The 14161-nt window shown below is 41.2% G+C and overlaps 1 long non-coding RNA gene across 2 annotated transcripts in view; it reads right to left on the reverse strand.

Annotated features, from left to right (window-relative positions):
• The window catches only part of LOC123978258, a 24040-nt gene extending 10169 nt beyond the window's left edge, over positions 1 to 13871 (reverse strand). Inside the window, exons 1-2 of one of the 2 annotated variants that reach the window (XR_006826915.1) lie at positions 13753 to 13871; positions 13392 to 13600 (exon numbers count right to left, since the gene is read on the reverse strand). This is a non-coding gene — a long non-coding RNA (uncharacterized LOC123978258). Of the gene's footprint in view, positions 1 to 13204; positions 13601 to 13752 lie in introns of those variants that run through there. The other variant, XR_006826907.1, reaches the window with a different exon arrangement.
• Positions 13872 to 14161: the final 290 nt, after the last annotated feature.

Genomic DNA, 14161 nt, shown 5'->3' on the forward strand with positions numbered 1-14161 from the left:
TTTGCATGTTACCCTCCCATTACTTTGCACAATAAAATTTGAAATGCCCCAAATTGCGTATTCATTAAGACAAAAGTAGTAAATGAACAACAGGTGCTATCTTGCACTTTTGAAAGACGTCATTGTGCGTGCACACCGTTAGTAGATAAGCTTACATGTTAATTTGCTGGTGATATCAAGTTAGTACGCATTTTTACTCACGCAAACCTTTAGTAAATCTGGCCCAAAGAGTTTGGCTGCAACAGTCTAACTTGTTCTGGAATGACCAGTGACTTACGGTGGCTATTGTTAGCTAAGCAAACTTAAGCTAGCTACTTTATTGCTGTATAAGTGACATTACTAGAGGCTTGAACTAAAGGTACTCCGTGGACGGCTATGGACAATTGAAAGAAAATATCAACGTCACAACAGCAAAAGAGCTCCTATGTTTGTTGTTTTTGGCTGAACAACAAGAAAAAGATAAAATATAATGCCTAAATGTTACAACTGTTTAGAATACACAGTAGGAGGTCAATATGGGGTCGCATTGGTGCAAGAGATGTGAGGCAATGATGAGGAGAAGCATCACCAGTACTTTCAGATGCTGGCCTGCTGCTGAGTTCGATGAATTGGTGGGTTGCATTGTCCCACATATCGAGCACAAACAAAAAACACAGGGCTCTTGCGGATTTAGCTGTAGAGTCCAGCCTGTAGCCAGAGTTTGTTGAGTTCCCAACACAGTGGGCAGACATAGTAAAATTCATATTCATGCTTATTCAGAGACGGTTTTGGTTCGAGGCTCAACGATGGAACACTTCTGATATCACCACCAACCATCCTACCAGGCACTGATATCATGAATCCACATGCCTATGTGGGGTATACAGCTATTCCACTACATCCAAATCTGAAGTGTCCTGCATCCATACTCAGGAAGTGATTCTTCGTGAACATCAAAATAAATCACATTTATCACATGTTCACGCTTCATAAGCAATACATTTAATATCATATTACTTAGTATATGAAACCTACATTAGCATAATGCTTTTGTGTTTACTGTCAGCCTCACTATCATATACATTATTTTTAGTCCGGTTACTAACATATTTTCACAGGCTGCAACCTCACTATAGTGCAACTGACCTACAACTACTGCCATTGCACAAAGGATGATTGCTTTTGTGCATCCTGGCATCACACTGAGGGTGTTTGGTCTACCAATTAACTGCAACCCAGAGAGCACTGCATATAGTGACAGCCTGTGTTGCTCTACTGAACTAAAGAAATGTATCACTTGTCAAGTTGTCGGTCGATTTGATCTGTAACATGCTGTGACAATTTGAAGTGCATAATAAAACTTGAAAGCTTGAAAATGTAATCTTTCAAAACAATTTTGTTTTGAAAGTTACTGTTCAACAAACCCTCCAAAGACTATCAAAGTTTTCATGCGTATTTATTCAGAACAAGTGAGCAAAATGAAAAGAGCAAGGTGTATAGATGTAACATATAGTCTTTTTTACATGTATAGTATTGTAATAATTATAACAACAACAACAATAAATTAACAGTTTAACAGCAGTACTATATTTATAAAACAATCAACAGTATAAGTTATACTTATAACAGTATAAAATACACTATAGAACCTCCAACAGGGTTTCTATTGTGGGCCCTGCATACTCAGTCCCCTATGTCCTGCGCCCCAGACCACCAGTCTAGTGATACATATTATATAGTCTGATACATATTTCCCACCCTGATGACCCCTTTATTGTGTTGGGCCATAATCATTATGCTGTGTAGTCGGATGCTAGCAAAAGTCTCAAACCAAATTACTAATTAGAGTTGACTCAACATGTTTAACTGCAATATAAGTGTTTGCTTTGACAAAACATGTCATTTTTTAGGTTCAATTGTTGCTGCTTGTTTTGGCCCTTAAGTGGGTAATATTGAGCAGCACTCAAAGAGCAGAAACAAAAAAGGCGCAATGAAGTGACAATATTTTTTAACACAATCACAGTGACAAAAATGTTTGAAATTCCCCTAATTATTCTTTTAATGCTTCCATGTCAACTGTCTTTACTTCCTCAGGCAGAAATTAAACAGTGTACTGACTGCCACTGGGGAAGTGGCACAATTGGTGAGTAAAGCATGTGAAAATGAGTTGAAACCCAGAGGAGCTTCTGTGGAGCGACAGCAGAGTTATCAGACCACCTCTGAGAGAGCTGAATAACACTCGGCATTTGGGGCTGAAATTAAAACCGTGGTTGAGGAGGAGAATCACTGACATGATCAGCCAACTGGATTCAAATTAGGAAATTGTAATTACAAATAATTAATCTTCAGTAATCCCCTCTGAACAGAGCTTTAACTTTAACCAACCTCTCTGAGAATATTGCACTGCAAATCTCCATCTCCATTTTGTCTGTTTGTAAATCCTAAAAATCGTTGAGAAAATTAGATTTTTAGGACTCAATAATAGACAAAAAGATGTAATAATAATGGTTGGTAAATGATAAACGTAATTGGCTGCCAATACATTTCGCTCCTGCTCTGGAAATGACCTCAAACTAACCAGCCATCATCTCGTAATGACCAAAGATTACTAAGCCATATAGTAATTTTCTCCCTGCGGCATACAGCATGTATGCACCCGAATAAATCAACAGCGTTATATATAAAGCCATAAAGAAGAGCAAAAGCTTTCTGATAAATACAAGCTGTGCTCAGCTCCCGGCAACTTAATTGTGAAGAGGCGAGCCAAAAATAAGCAAGGCAATTCGTCCATTAGTTTATGAAGTTCCTTTCCCTGAAGGTGTAAACACATGATTGGAGGTCACTGAGACTGTGTATGTGTCTGAGTGTGTTTTTATAAGTGTAAGCTATGCTCGCTGGTGCTTTGTTACTTTGCTCATAACACGCTGTAGCAGTCGCTGGTATTTAGCCAGAGTGCCAGTCAGAACCTCAGTCTAACACAATATACTTTACTTATACTTTTTTGCATCAGCAAAAATGATTACAAAGTCAATGTAAAGGGTTAAAAAATGTGTTCACAGTTAGGCATAAGAGAGAAAAAGTAATTTAATTAGTTCAGTTCATTATACTACCATTTATTGCTAAAATAAATAATGTGTTAAAAAAAAACACCCATATAATTTTTTTCATGATATTGTGTATTAAATAGTTACTAAAAGGCCAATTTCATTGTAATGTACTTTGGTGAGGCGATACTTAAAGAGGTCACTAGGTGGCGCATAGCGCGTGGGAGGAACTTAAAACCCGTAGGAGGCAAGCGCTGCAGAACAAATACTGCAGTCGAGCTGAACGCAAGCTAAAGTTTCTGCCTCATTGTTTCTGCATACAGGTAGGTTAATGTTCCTCAAATTTGCATGCATGTACCCCAGTATAAGGGATAAGTGTGTTTTGAATCCTTAGTGAGAACGTGCAATGTTTAGAGTTGAATAGTTTTGCTGTAATGTGTGAAATAGTGATGTTTAGCTATACACTGCCATGCTAGGCTAGCGGACCTTTTGCGAATGAGTAACCCACAGTACAATAGAAACACTAATGGTCTAGTTTTGTGTTGTTAACTGATCTGAAAATGCATTCACTGCTAATGTGTGTGTATAACACATTATGTTAAACGGTTTCCCGGTGTATGTAAGCATTGTACTCAACTTGAAAAGTGATGGAAATAGAGTAATTTCTAAATGTGTGACAGAAGAGTAATACTGCAATGAGTGGCAAATGTATTAGTTACTCACTGCAATGTGATCAAAGTGTCAAACTTAGGAAAATGTTAGTTAAAAGAACCAAATGAGTACAAGTTCGTTTTTTGTTGTTCTACTGGTTAATATGCAATTCACGTCAACTGAAGCACAATGAAAAGTACAGACCTTTATATTGTTTAGTTAGCTGTGCTATGTTATCATTACTTTAGTATTTTCTGAAGATATGGTGATGTCTTACATATTTGAAAGTACTGTGAAATACCTGATGCTACAACAAGCATTTTGTTTTATTACTACAGCGAGTCGAACGTTAATTCCTTTTTTGTTGAAGCAGAATAAATACTGCAGTCGAGCTGAACGCAAGCTAAAGTTTCTGCCTCATTGTTTCTGCATCCAGAATTTAAGGACACCCCCCACCCCCCCTGACACCCACCAGGCCAGGGGGGCAACACCAACTCAAAGCTATGTTGGAAAATGTCTTCTGTTGCTCATGGTGGCCTGGCAGATGTCAGCCACCACACCTCAGGAGAGCAATATGTTGCACACTGCATGAAATTAACATTAACATTTTCCTCCAGCCTGAAGTGCTACTATGAACTCTTCACAACAATAAACTCAACATGTGACTCTGAACTTGTGTCTTTCATTTTTAGCTGTATATCATTTGTCTCTGTATGTGACTGATGGTTGACCTAATGTATGGTATGTGAGTGTCTTGGGTGGATTTCTTTATCGAAAAGGATATTTTCATGGGGAAGATGACAGTGGCTCTGGATCTGCTTCATCAGATGACAACACTGGCTCAGCCCCTGCTGTTTCTCCGTTGTCCACCTCTGTTTCCATCCTGCATTCTTCACCCTGGTCTGGACACTCAGCATTTTCACCATCTTGCTCCAGTTCTTTATCAGCTCCTCGTGGCTGGAATTCCTCTGCTTCCACTCTCAGCTGGCTCCTGATCTGGTCAAATGTTTCTGCTGGTCGTGTGGTGATGAACCTCCAGTTACTTCCATCCTCTGAACTGCTGTCAGGGTTTCTCTCCTTTTGCTTTGCCTTCCGTTTACTCCTCTCATTCTCATTTTTGGCTTTCTCTTTTCCATTTTCTTTGCATGCTTATCTCCTTCAACGGGCAGGAAGTTGCAGGGCAGCAGCAAGTTCCTGTGCAGGACTCTAGTCTTTCCTGAGCCTTTCTAGGGTCGTACTGCATAGACTGGACTATCCTTGTGTTTCCTCTCAGTTACGACATGGACTTGCTCCTCCCAATAAGACCTGAGCTTCCCGGGTCCCCCTCTGTCCCTGAATTTTCTTACTAGTACTTTGCACCCTGGCTGTAGTTCTCCTCCATAAGTCTTCCGGTCATACTGCTTCTTTGCTCTGTTCTGCTCCTTCTGAGCTGTCTTTGATGGCAGCCTGTATGCCTCTTGCTTCCGCCTTCTCCACTTACTGGCATATTCACTATGAGAAGTGCTCTGGTCACCTGGCATCAGGCCAAACATGATGTCCACAGGTAGTCTAGGGTTTCTGCCATAGAGGAGGTAGTATGGGGCAAATCCTGTCTCTTCACTTCGCATATAGTTATAAGTTAGATCTATAACAACCAGAATGTACTCATATCAACCTTTACAGCTTTCCAAATGCAAGTAGTCTATTGAAACCATCTCAAAGGGGTATGTTGTTACTACATTAACCAGTGGTGCTCTAGTTGGCTTGTTTGGACGCCTCTGTTTCAGACAGCTACACACCTTCGTCACGTGGTGGTACACATCCCTTTGCATGCGCGGCCAATAGAATCGATCACAGATCAGGCAGTGTCCGCTCCACTACGAGGTGACCCATTTCCTCATGTAGCTCTCTGTAGATCAGCGGGTGGAATGTTGCAGGTAGCACTAGTTGAGCTCGAGCCACTGACTTCCTATACAGGATACCATCTTTATTGACATACAACTTGTTTCTCTCCTTTGCTAGGACAGAGATGTCTTCACGTCGGTCTCTCCCTCTCAGATGAGGCCATTGTCCTGTCATGACATACTCTCACACCTTTCCAATGACTGGATCATCCTCTTGTGCTTTCTTTAGGTTCTCAATGGACATTTCTGCCACTGGGGATGTTATTCGCTCTTGCTCCACATCAGTACATGCTGCAGTTATGGTGGTGGGACACATCCAGGGCTCCCGTTTGCAGGATTCAAGCTGGAGTGCCTGGGTGACAGTTGTTATTACCTCTGGCTCCAATTCCTGAGAGCATGTCTGAATGTACTGCTCCATACCCACTGGCATTCGTGGCAATCCATCAGCATCTCCATTAACTTTCCCGGGCCGATACTTGATTGACAAATTAAAGTCTGCTAATTCAACAATCCATCGGTGTGTTGTAGCATTCGGCTTCACTGTGGTTAAAACGTAGGTTAAAGGATTATTGTCGGTGTAGACAATGAGTGAGGGTGCATAATACAGGTCCTCCCTGAATCTTTCACAAATTGCCCACTACATTGCTAAAAACTCTTACTTTCCAGAATGGAGGTGGTAATTCTTTTCTGGAGCAATGAGTGTCCTCAACCCATAACCAATGACTACCATCTTGCCTTGTTGTCTCTGGTATAATACTGCACCAAGCCCATCCTGAGAGGCGTCACAGTGTAACACAAATGGCTTCTCATAGTCGGGGTACCCTAACAGTGGAGGACACAGCAGGTACTCTATAAGCTGGCAGAGCACATCCTGGTGTTGTCCAGTCCAGGTGATTGGCTGACTTGATCTGATCTGATGATCTGGCTGATCTGATATTTTGCGTTTCCCCCTGCTCTTACTTGTACTTGCTCCTGGGCCACTACTGCTTGAAGTCTTCTTAGTGGATAACAGACTGTACAGTGGTTTGGCAATTCGTGAGAAGTTTGGAATGTATGGACGATAGTACGAGAGGAACCCTAGCATTTTCCTCAGGTCTTCCACAGTCTCATGTTTGCAATCTTTGAGTGCTTTCTCTGGTGCTATCTCAGGAGGATCCATGTAGTAACCGTCTTTGGACAAAATCTTTGCTGTCAGCTTTACACCATGTGCTTGATAGCGATGTTTCATCTCTCAGACCCGCGAGGCACTCTTCCATGCTGTGCTGGAACTCAGCTGGAGCCGAGGACAGGCCAAAGGGGATCCTTACGCACTCATACAAGCCCCAAGGTGCCTTGCCCTGGTCCAGTACAGAGACTCCCACTCAGGCTGGTCAGCATATCCTGCACTAGAGGGACGGGGTGGCGGTCAGGAATCGATTTTTTGTTCAACTCCCAGTAATCCACGCAAACTTCCATCCTTCTTGCACACACAGATTATTGGTGAGGAGTATGGGGACCAGGACTTTTGGATCCATCCTTAATTCAGTAGGTCTTCCAAATACTCCTTCACTGCCTTGTGCAGGGGTTTGGGTATCGAGGTGTAGGTGCACCTCACTGGAGTTTGTGTCACTCAGCCTGATTTCAGCCGTCGTTCTCGTCTTTTGCAAATGCAGTACACTCTTCTCGTAGCATCTGTCTCACCTTTTCCTGCTGATCTGGAGTCAGGTGATCAACTGACACTGGTGGGTCCCATGTGTCCGGCTGTCTGTGTTCTCTTTTGTTGTTTTTAGGTGCGCTGGATATGTTTTCACTAGAGCTAGCTGTGATTTCTATTTCATCTACTGGGTAAATAGCCTTGGCTTGCGGTAGCTGTCCCAGAACTGTGCGGGAATTGAGAATGATGTCAAGTTTGCTGTCATTAGTGACAGGGATGGCCACCTTAGACCAATTTCCCTTCTGCAGGCAGACAACGGTTTCAGTAGTTCACCCCCTCGGGCCACTTTGGGACCTCCTCTGGTTCAAAAACATCTTCCTGTCTTGTGGAGAGGGGAACTGTCCTCACTGTACACTTGACCTCTAGTCTGACCTGCTGGAATCACTGTCTTTAATCTCCCAACTTTCACCACTCCATCTTTGTCGTCCTGGTCACTGCTCTGCACTAAATGGATCAACACACTTGCCTTTTTACAGTCAATGGAGAAGGCTTCTCTCACCACAGCAGGTGTAACTTCTGGATGCTACTCCATTCCACTCATCACCAGGTGTTCGATCACATTGTAACCTATGATTGGTGGCTCCGCAACTCCTGGCTCACTGGAGACAAGCACTGGCACAAGCAGTTCTGGCTGTGGGCCCCTGCTAGATCCTAGCTTGAACTTTATCTCAACCCAGCCTGCAAACGGCATTGGTGTCTGGTTTGCTGCTTTACCAGCAAGAGTCTCATCCTCACCTAGCAGTTCATCTATGTTCCATAACCGGATGTATGGAATGCAGGATTTTCTCCAACTCTCGTTGATAATCGTTACGCTGTAGGCTACGCACGTAGACATGCATTTATACTTGTGCGTAGGTGTGTCCGTCATTCTGCAATTACACCTCCAAACGCTAGTCGGCAGTAGCGCTGCAGCGTCCACTGTGTTGCCTTTTGCTTTATTTATAAAAAAATATAAACGGGTATATCCTATTATATGTGATTCTAAAAGAATGGTGTTTTTTTCAAAGCACGTTTCAATGAAGTGCAGACAGAGGGCGCAAAAGAACTTTGACAAGGCACTTTAGGCATCCATCTTGGGAATTAGAAGACAGCGGCAACTTTGGAAAATGAAGCGAAGCGAAGTATTGTATGGGATCATTTTGAGTTGAAAGAAGACTAGCTAGATTCTGGCTAGATTCTCGTATCAACAGCATCAATCCACCATCACTTCAGTGTTTGCACGGAAGAATTGCAACACACACCAGGCAGAAAAAATAACCCAATCAATCTGTAAAGTTATAGAAAAAGACATGATGCCTATCAGTATGGTTGACGACCCAGGATTTCGGGAAATGCATCTGATGCATCTGCTTGAACCAGCGTATCATATCCCATCACGAGGCACCATCACATCACGCATCGAGAACAGGTACAAGAATGCTAAGTCAGAAATGCTAGCGCAGCTAGCTAGCGCCGCCAACAAGGTCGCATTGACAACAGATAGCTGGACTGCCCTAACGACGAGTGCCACTACATCGCAGGACTTCAAGAGCTTCTTGAAGTTAGAGAGGGACGCCCCTGCTCTGATGGCGTGTGGTAGCTCATTCCACCATCATGGTGTCACAGATGAGAATAGCCGGGACTGGGATTGCTTTGTGTGAAGGGATGGCAGAGCCAGGAGGCATTCGTTGGAGGAGCGTAGCGGCCGAGATATACTGTATATTCCCAGCTAATTGATGTCATGATTCACATTGAACATCGTGTCTTCTCACTTAATGTGTATTTATCTAATGCCAACTATAAAAATATTTCTACTGTTTTGGTGAAAGAAATTGCTGGCAGATAGGTTGACTTTCCTCTGCAATCACAGGTTTTGTTATTAGGTGGTGAACCGTGCGCAAAGCACTGCACCAAAGACCAATTTACAAATGTGAACATAGAGATCCATGCTGTGTCCTGAGCATTTAGAAATCTACTGCAACACAGAAGCAACCTTTAGAGAATAACTAATGTGTCGAGATGGTTATCTGAAATGTATATTCAGCTACATAAAGACTTGACTCAGCTTCTGTGTGCAATTGGCAATGACAATAGCCTTCTGGTACTGAATTTATATACATTTATATTTTTCTAATCTATCTATCTATATATAAATATATATATGTCACATCGATGGCGTAAATGATGACTGCACCACAGCAAATATCATTCTCTTGGGGCTCAGAGAAGATACAGAAGATGAATGGAAGTCCGAAGGCGTGGCTTCAACTTGGATGGCTGTCTTTCAAGTAGTAGACCTGTCTAACAACCTGTCCATTGTCAGCCAAATCATGAGCATTCCAGCACCCACTGGATATGTGGAGAGGAAATTTTCCAGAATGGCCAACAAATGGACAGCAGGAATAGGTGCTCACTCTTCATGAGCTCCTTATCATTCTCAACTTGAAACAGTCCTGTTCAGAGTGTTACACCAGCATCTTGGACAAAGAAGTAACAGAGAGAGAGAAAGAGAAGGCGGTTGACTGTTGAACCAAAGACCATCACAGTGATGGAACTGTGGATAAGACACATCCCTCTGGTGTGGGAGACACTTAACCCCTACTTGCTCCAGATGTGTGCAGCCTCTTTTATACATAGCAATTCTAAGTTTCTTTGGGAAAAAATGTAAGCTAAATTTATTTTATTTTTTTTACAAATCTATTTCTAATGTCCATTTTTCACTTCAAACTTTCAGTTAAACAGCTGATTCTTTAGAGCTAGAGGTTGAAGGACTGAGGAATGTTTTTCAGTTTTAAGGTATATAAATCTTGTTCTACCTACAGTGTCTCACAAAAGTAAGTACACCCCTCACATTTTTGTAAATATTTGATTATATCTTTTCATATGACAACGCTGAAGAAATGACACTAAAAATGTAAAGTAGCAAGTGTGCAGCTTGTATAACAGTGTAAATTGAATGTCCCCTCAAAATAACACATCACACAGCCATTACTGTCTAAACCACTGGCAACAAAAGACACTCCCACCACCATGTTTGACTGACAAGATACACTTGTCTTTGTACTCCTCACCTGGTGCAACTCCTTCTGACCTCTAAACTTCTCCATCAACATTCTCAAAGCAAACATTGCATCTGTAGTTGTCTTTTCCTGGCATGAAACTCTTATCTTCCACTCCTCTTTCCCATAACTTATTGTGGTGGCTGATCAACTGTATACCTCTGTAGTTACCACAGCCTTATTCTTGAAAATCAGTTCCAGTACACTTCTCCTCCTTGTCCTCATGCATCCTCTCACTTTCCAAGATTGTGTTAATTAAACAATCTAGTACAGTTTTTTGCAATTGCTCATAAGCATTTTTCAGTACTGAGTTTACGTTTTCAAAATTTTTCACACTGTTGCCTGTACCAACACACAGCTTGCACTAGTTAATTTCACACCCAAAATGCACCACAACTACCAAAACACTGCATACTTGTTTCAATATCAATTAATTTTACAAAAACACCTCTCCAATAGCAACACTAACAACAGGTAGAATTACATATTATGCATCATTTTATTGGAATCTTTTGGTTTTGTGTATCTATAGGAAGTTATCGAAATGCAACAAGAAAACAGTGTCATGCCCAACATTATTGTCTCTATTTTTATGTCTGCAACTACTTCTTGTCTGTTGGAACTTATTATCTTGTCTCTTTTCAGGTCTTTGTCTGCATTCCTGCCCTGTGTGATTACCTGTCCCCGCCCTAATGTGCTCCACCTGTGCCTCGTTGTCTCCCTGGCCCTAGTGTATACCCACTTCCTCTTTGTTTCGGTGTGAGTTCGTTGTATGGTCTCTAGTGTGTGGACCTTAGTTTTGTGAACCACCTTCAGTCGTGCTTGGTGAGTCCATTACCCCTGTGCTTTAGACTTCTGTTCAGTGTGAAGAGTTTTGAAAAAGTGAACTCATTATTGAAAAGTGCTTGTTAGCAATTGTTAAAAAAAAACAAACCCAGTAACATCTCCATGCAGCCATGGATATGACATGTGGATCAACCTCCTTTCCACTCTTCATCCACTTCATAACTGCCCTAACTCACATTAGCCCAGTCCAAGCATATCTTGCAAGCAGGTTATAAAATGAATAGATGGATTTGTCAAAGCTTCGCGCTCAATTAACAAAATTCCATTCACTGATAACTATAGACAATTGAGAAATGTTGTTTTGTTTGTTTGTTTTTTGCAATTTGGGTGAAATGACTTAATACACACATTCTGCAGGAATAAAGTATACTCCTTTTCTCCATTTATCAGTTTTCCTTTCTTTCATTCCCCCTGTAAGTGGCTCTGTGTTCCTTTAGCAATAAAGCTAAGACCAGTTTACTGTTACCAACGGTAGTGGGTGTCTTAGTGTGTATGTATATAGATAGGGGTTAATGTGCATTGGTAAATCATTCCGTGTGTGTGTGTGTGTGTGTGTGTGTGTGTGTTTTGAGGGTCTCTGAATTTGTGCTTGAGGGAATGCTTCTATGCATATGTATGTGTGAGCGTGTGTGTGTTCATCTCCAAGAGATAACAGCTGTGTTGCCAGGAGAGAGAGAGAGGGAAAGAGATGACTCCCAGAGGTGCCTCCAGGTGCCTAATAGTCTAAGAGATTCTGCCACAAAATATCGCCTCCACTGTTCTGCAGGGGAGCTTTAGGGACACTGCGTGAGTGGAGAAAGATGAGGTTGGACAAAGTCTCACTATCCCTTTCTGGCTCCCAGTCTCCTCCTGGACAAAATGACTAAACAAGGCTGTGGAGAGTTTACAGTTTTGTTTTTTTTTTAATAGGTTTCTGCAAAAAACTGTATCTGCAGCACATTTTTCAAACGCTAACACACACTGTGTCCGAAACTGTTAACGCGTTTAAAAAAAAATGCAATTTTGCTGTAGCTGGACAGAACACAAATGTGCGTAATGTTTTGAATGTGGTTTTACTATAAAACTGCAAGCTAAGTGTAAAGCAAGAAATGTGCTTGTATTTTAGCAGAAATAGTTCAAGGGGTTGGTGCATCAGGCTGTGGTCAGGAGGTCACAGTTTTACTGTGTAAACAAATCAAATTGCAGCACTGAAATGTTAGCAACTTTTTTTTTTTCACTAGTAAATTACTGAATGCAGTAAGAGTAAATGCCTGCATTTCTGATTCATTCTTGTTACATATACTATCGTAGAGTCAAAGTCAAAATGTTCTTATATTTTATCTTCGTCACTTTGGTACATTTCTAGAATCATCCTTAACATTTGGGAAACAATTACAAAATAAGAAACGGAAACATGGAAATATGAGGTTGTCTATTGGGCCACAGATTCTTATTCACAGCACAACAGATATATTCATCAATTTACATATTTACAAAAAGTCAAATAGACATGTAGAAAAAAATGCAGATTATGAAGTGTTCAACCATTTTATGCTTTTTGAGTGAGAATAGTTGCCAGCGTTTTGTTTGAACGAGTTTATTTTGAGACTTGTATGAAGTGTTTTGGTGGTTTGAGTGACTTTTGGAGGTGAGATTAACTGTTTAGCCAAGATGCATGTCGGTAATGAAGATTATGTGAAGAGTTTTGAAAAATTGCCTTCGGTTTTGATCATTGCATCTTAGCAATTGACAAAAAACAACATCCCACATGAGGATCTGCATAATGAAACTGACTCCCTGATGCACGCCATGCCTTGCTTAGAGATACTTTACGGTTTCGTGCACAAACTCTTTCCCTGCTGCTGGCTTGATGTTGCCATTAGGCCACCATTTGTTTTATTTATCTTTTGTGAATGTTTAAAAGACATGGTTCCTTCCTTCAGTTATGGAAGACGCGGTATGGCCTGAGGTATGGCTGTAGGAAAAATACTTATGAGGTGCAAAAAAGGTGGCATGGAGACTTTGGGAGGTGGCAGAAACATATGTATGGTGATTTAATCACACATGAATGCTTTGAACCCAAACCAAAAATAAGTAGAAATAACTTTTTTAATGAAGATATTTTAACTAAAAAAAGATTGCATTATTGTGGCACGAGTAAAGCATCGAATATGTCCTCCTGCATGCCCCTCAGTGTTTCCCAGTGATCAGTAATTATGTCAATGTAAGCTTTGTTTAAACGTTTAAATTGGCTCCTAGGTATAAAGGTGATACTCACCTATTGTGTTGCTCCGTGAATCCATGTTAGTGATGCCAGTGATAACTTCCGCTGAGTCATGTTAAAGTAGTCACAGACCTCTGGGTGCCCACAGATGGCTACAGCAGTGGAGGTTGGCTGCTACACACAGGTTCAGAAGCGAGAGTGAAGTGGGCAGCGGCTCTGTCCATCCACTCCGCCCGGTCCTCTTCATACAACACTTCAAATCACTGTATGTGAATACAAAAATTTTGCAAATTCGTGTTGCCCAATTTCTGTCATTTTTGATGAGCAGTATGAATTTGCGCATATTCATATTCAAGGGTTTTTTACTTTTTGTAGTGGCTATTGGTCAAAGATTTTCTTCAAAAATCAAACTTACAGCAAAGGCCATTGATGCACCATTTCATTTGGGTTGTCCTCAGGCTTCTAAAATTAAGAAGTCCATTGTCTAGGCAGGATTCACTTTTAGGATGATTTATTTTCCAGTTTAAAAGCAAACATGTGTGTTCTGTGTTCTCATTGCATTGGTTTAAAAAAAAACATTTCATGGTGCATCACCTGACATGGACACACCTGCTACATCTGTTTAGTGCCCCCTACTGCCCACTAAATGAATGAAATAATATTAATGAAATAATCAAACTAATGAAATGGCTCCAAAATAATGCACTGTATCAAACTCTAACAATTAAACCTCTTATTTCAGTTTTGTTCTTATATGGTGCACATTCCTAAGTTAATTACATTTACTCACTTACATCTGAGAAACGACAAAGCATCAAATACAG

The sequence above is a fragment of the Micropterus dolomieu genome, linkage group LG01 (assembly GCF_021292245.1).
Source record: "Micropterus dolomieu isolate WLL.071019.BEF.003 ecotype Adirondacks linkage group LG01, ASM2129224v1, whole genome shotgun sequence".
NCBI lineage: Eukaryota > Metazoa > Chordata > Actinopteri > Centrarchiformes > Centrarchidae > Micropterus > Micropterus dolomieu.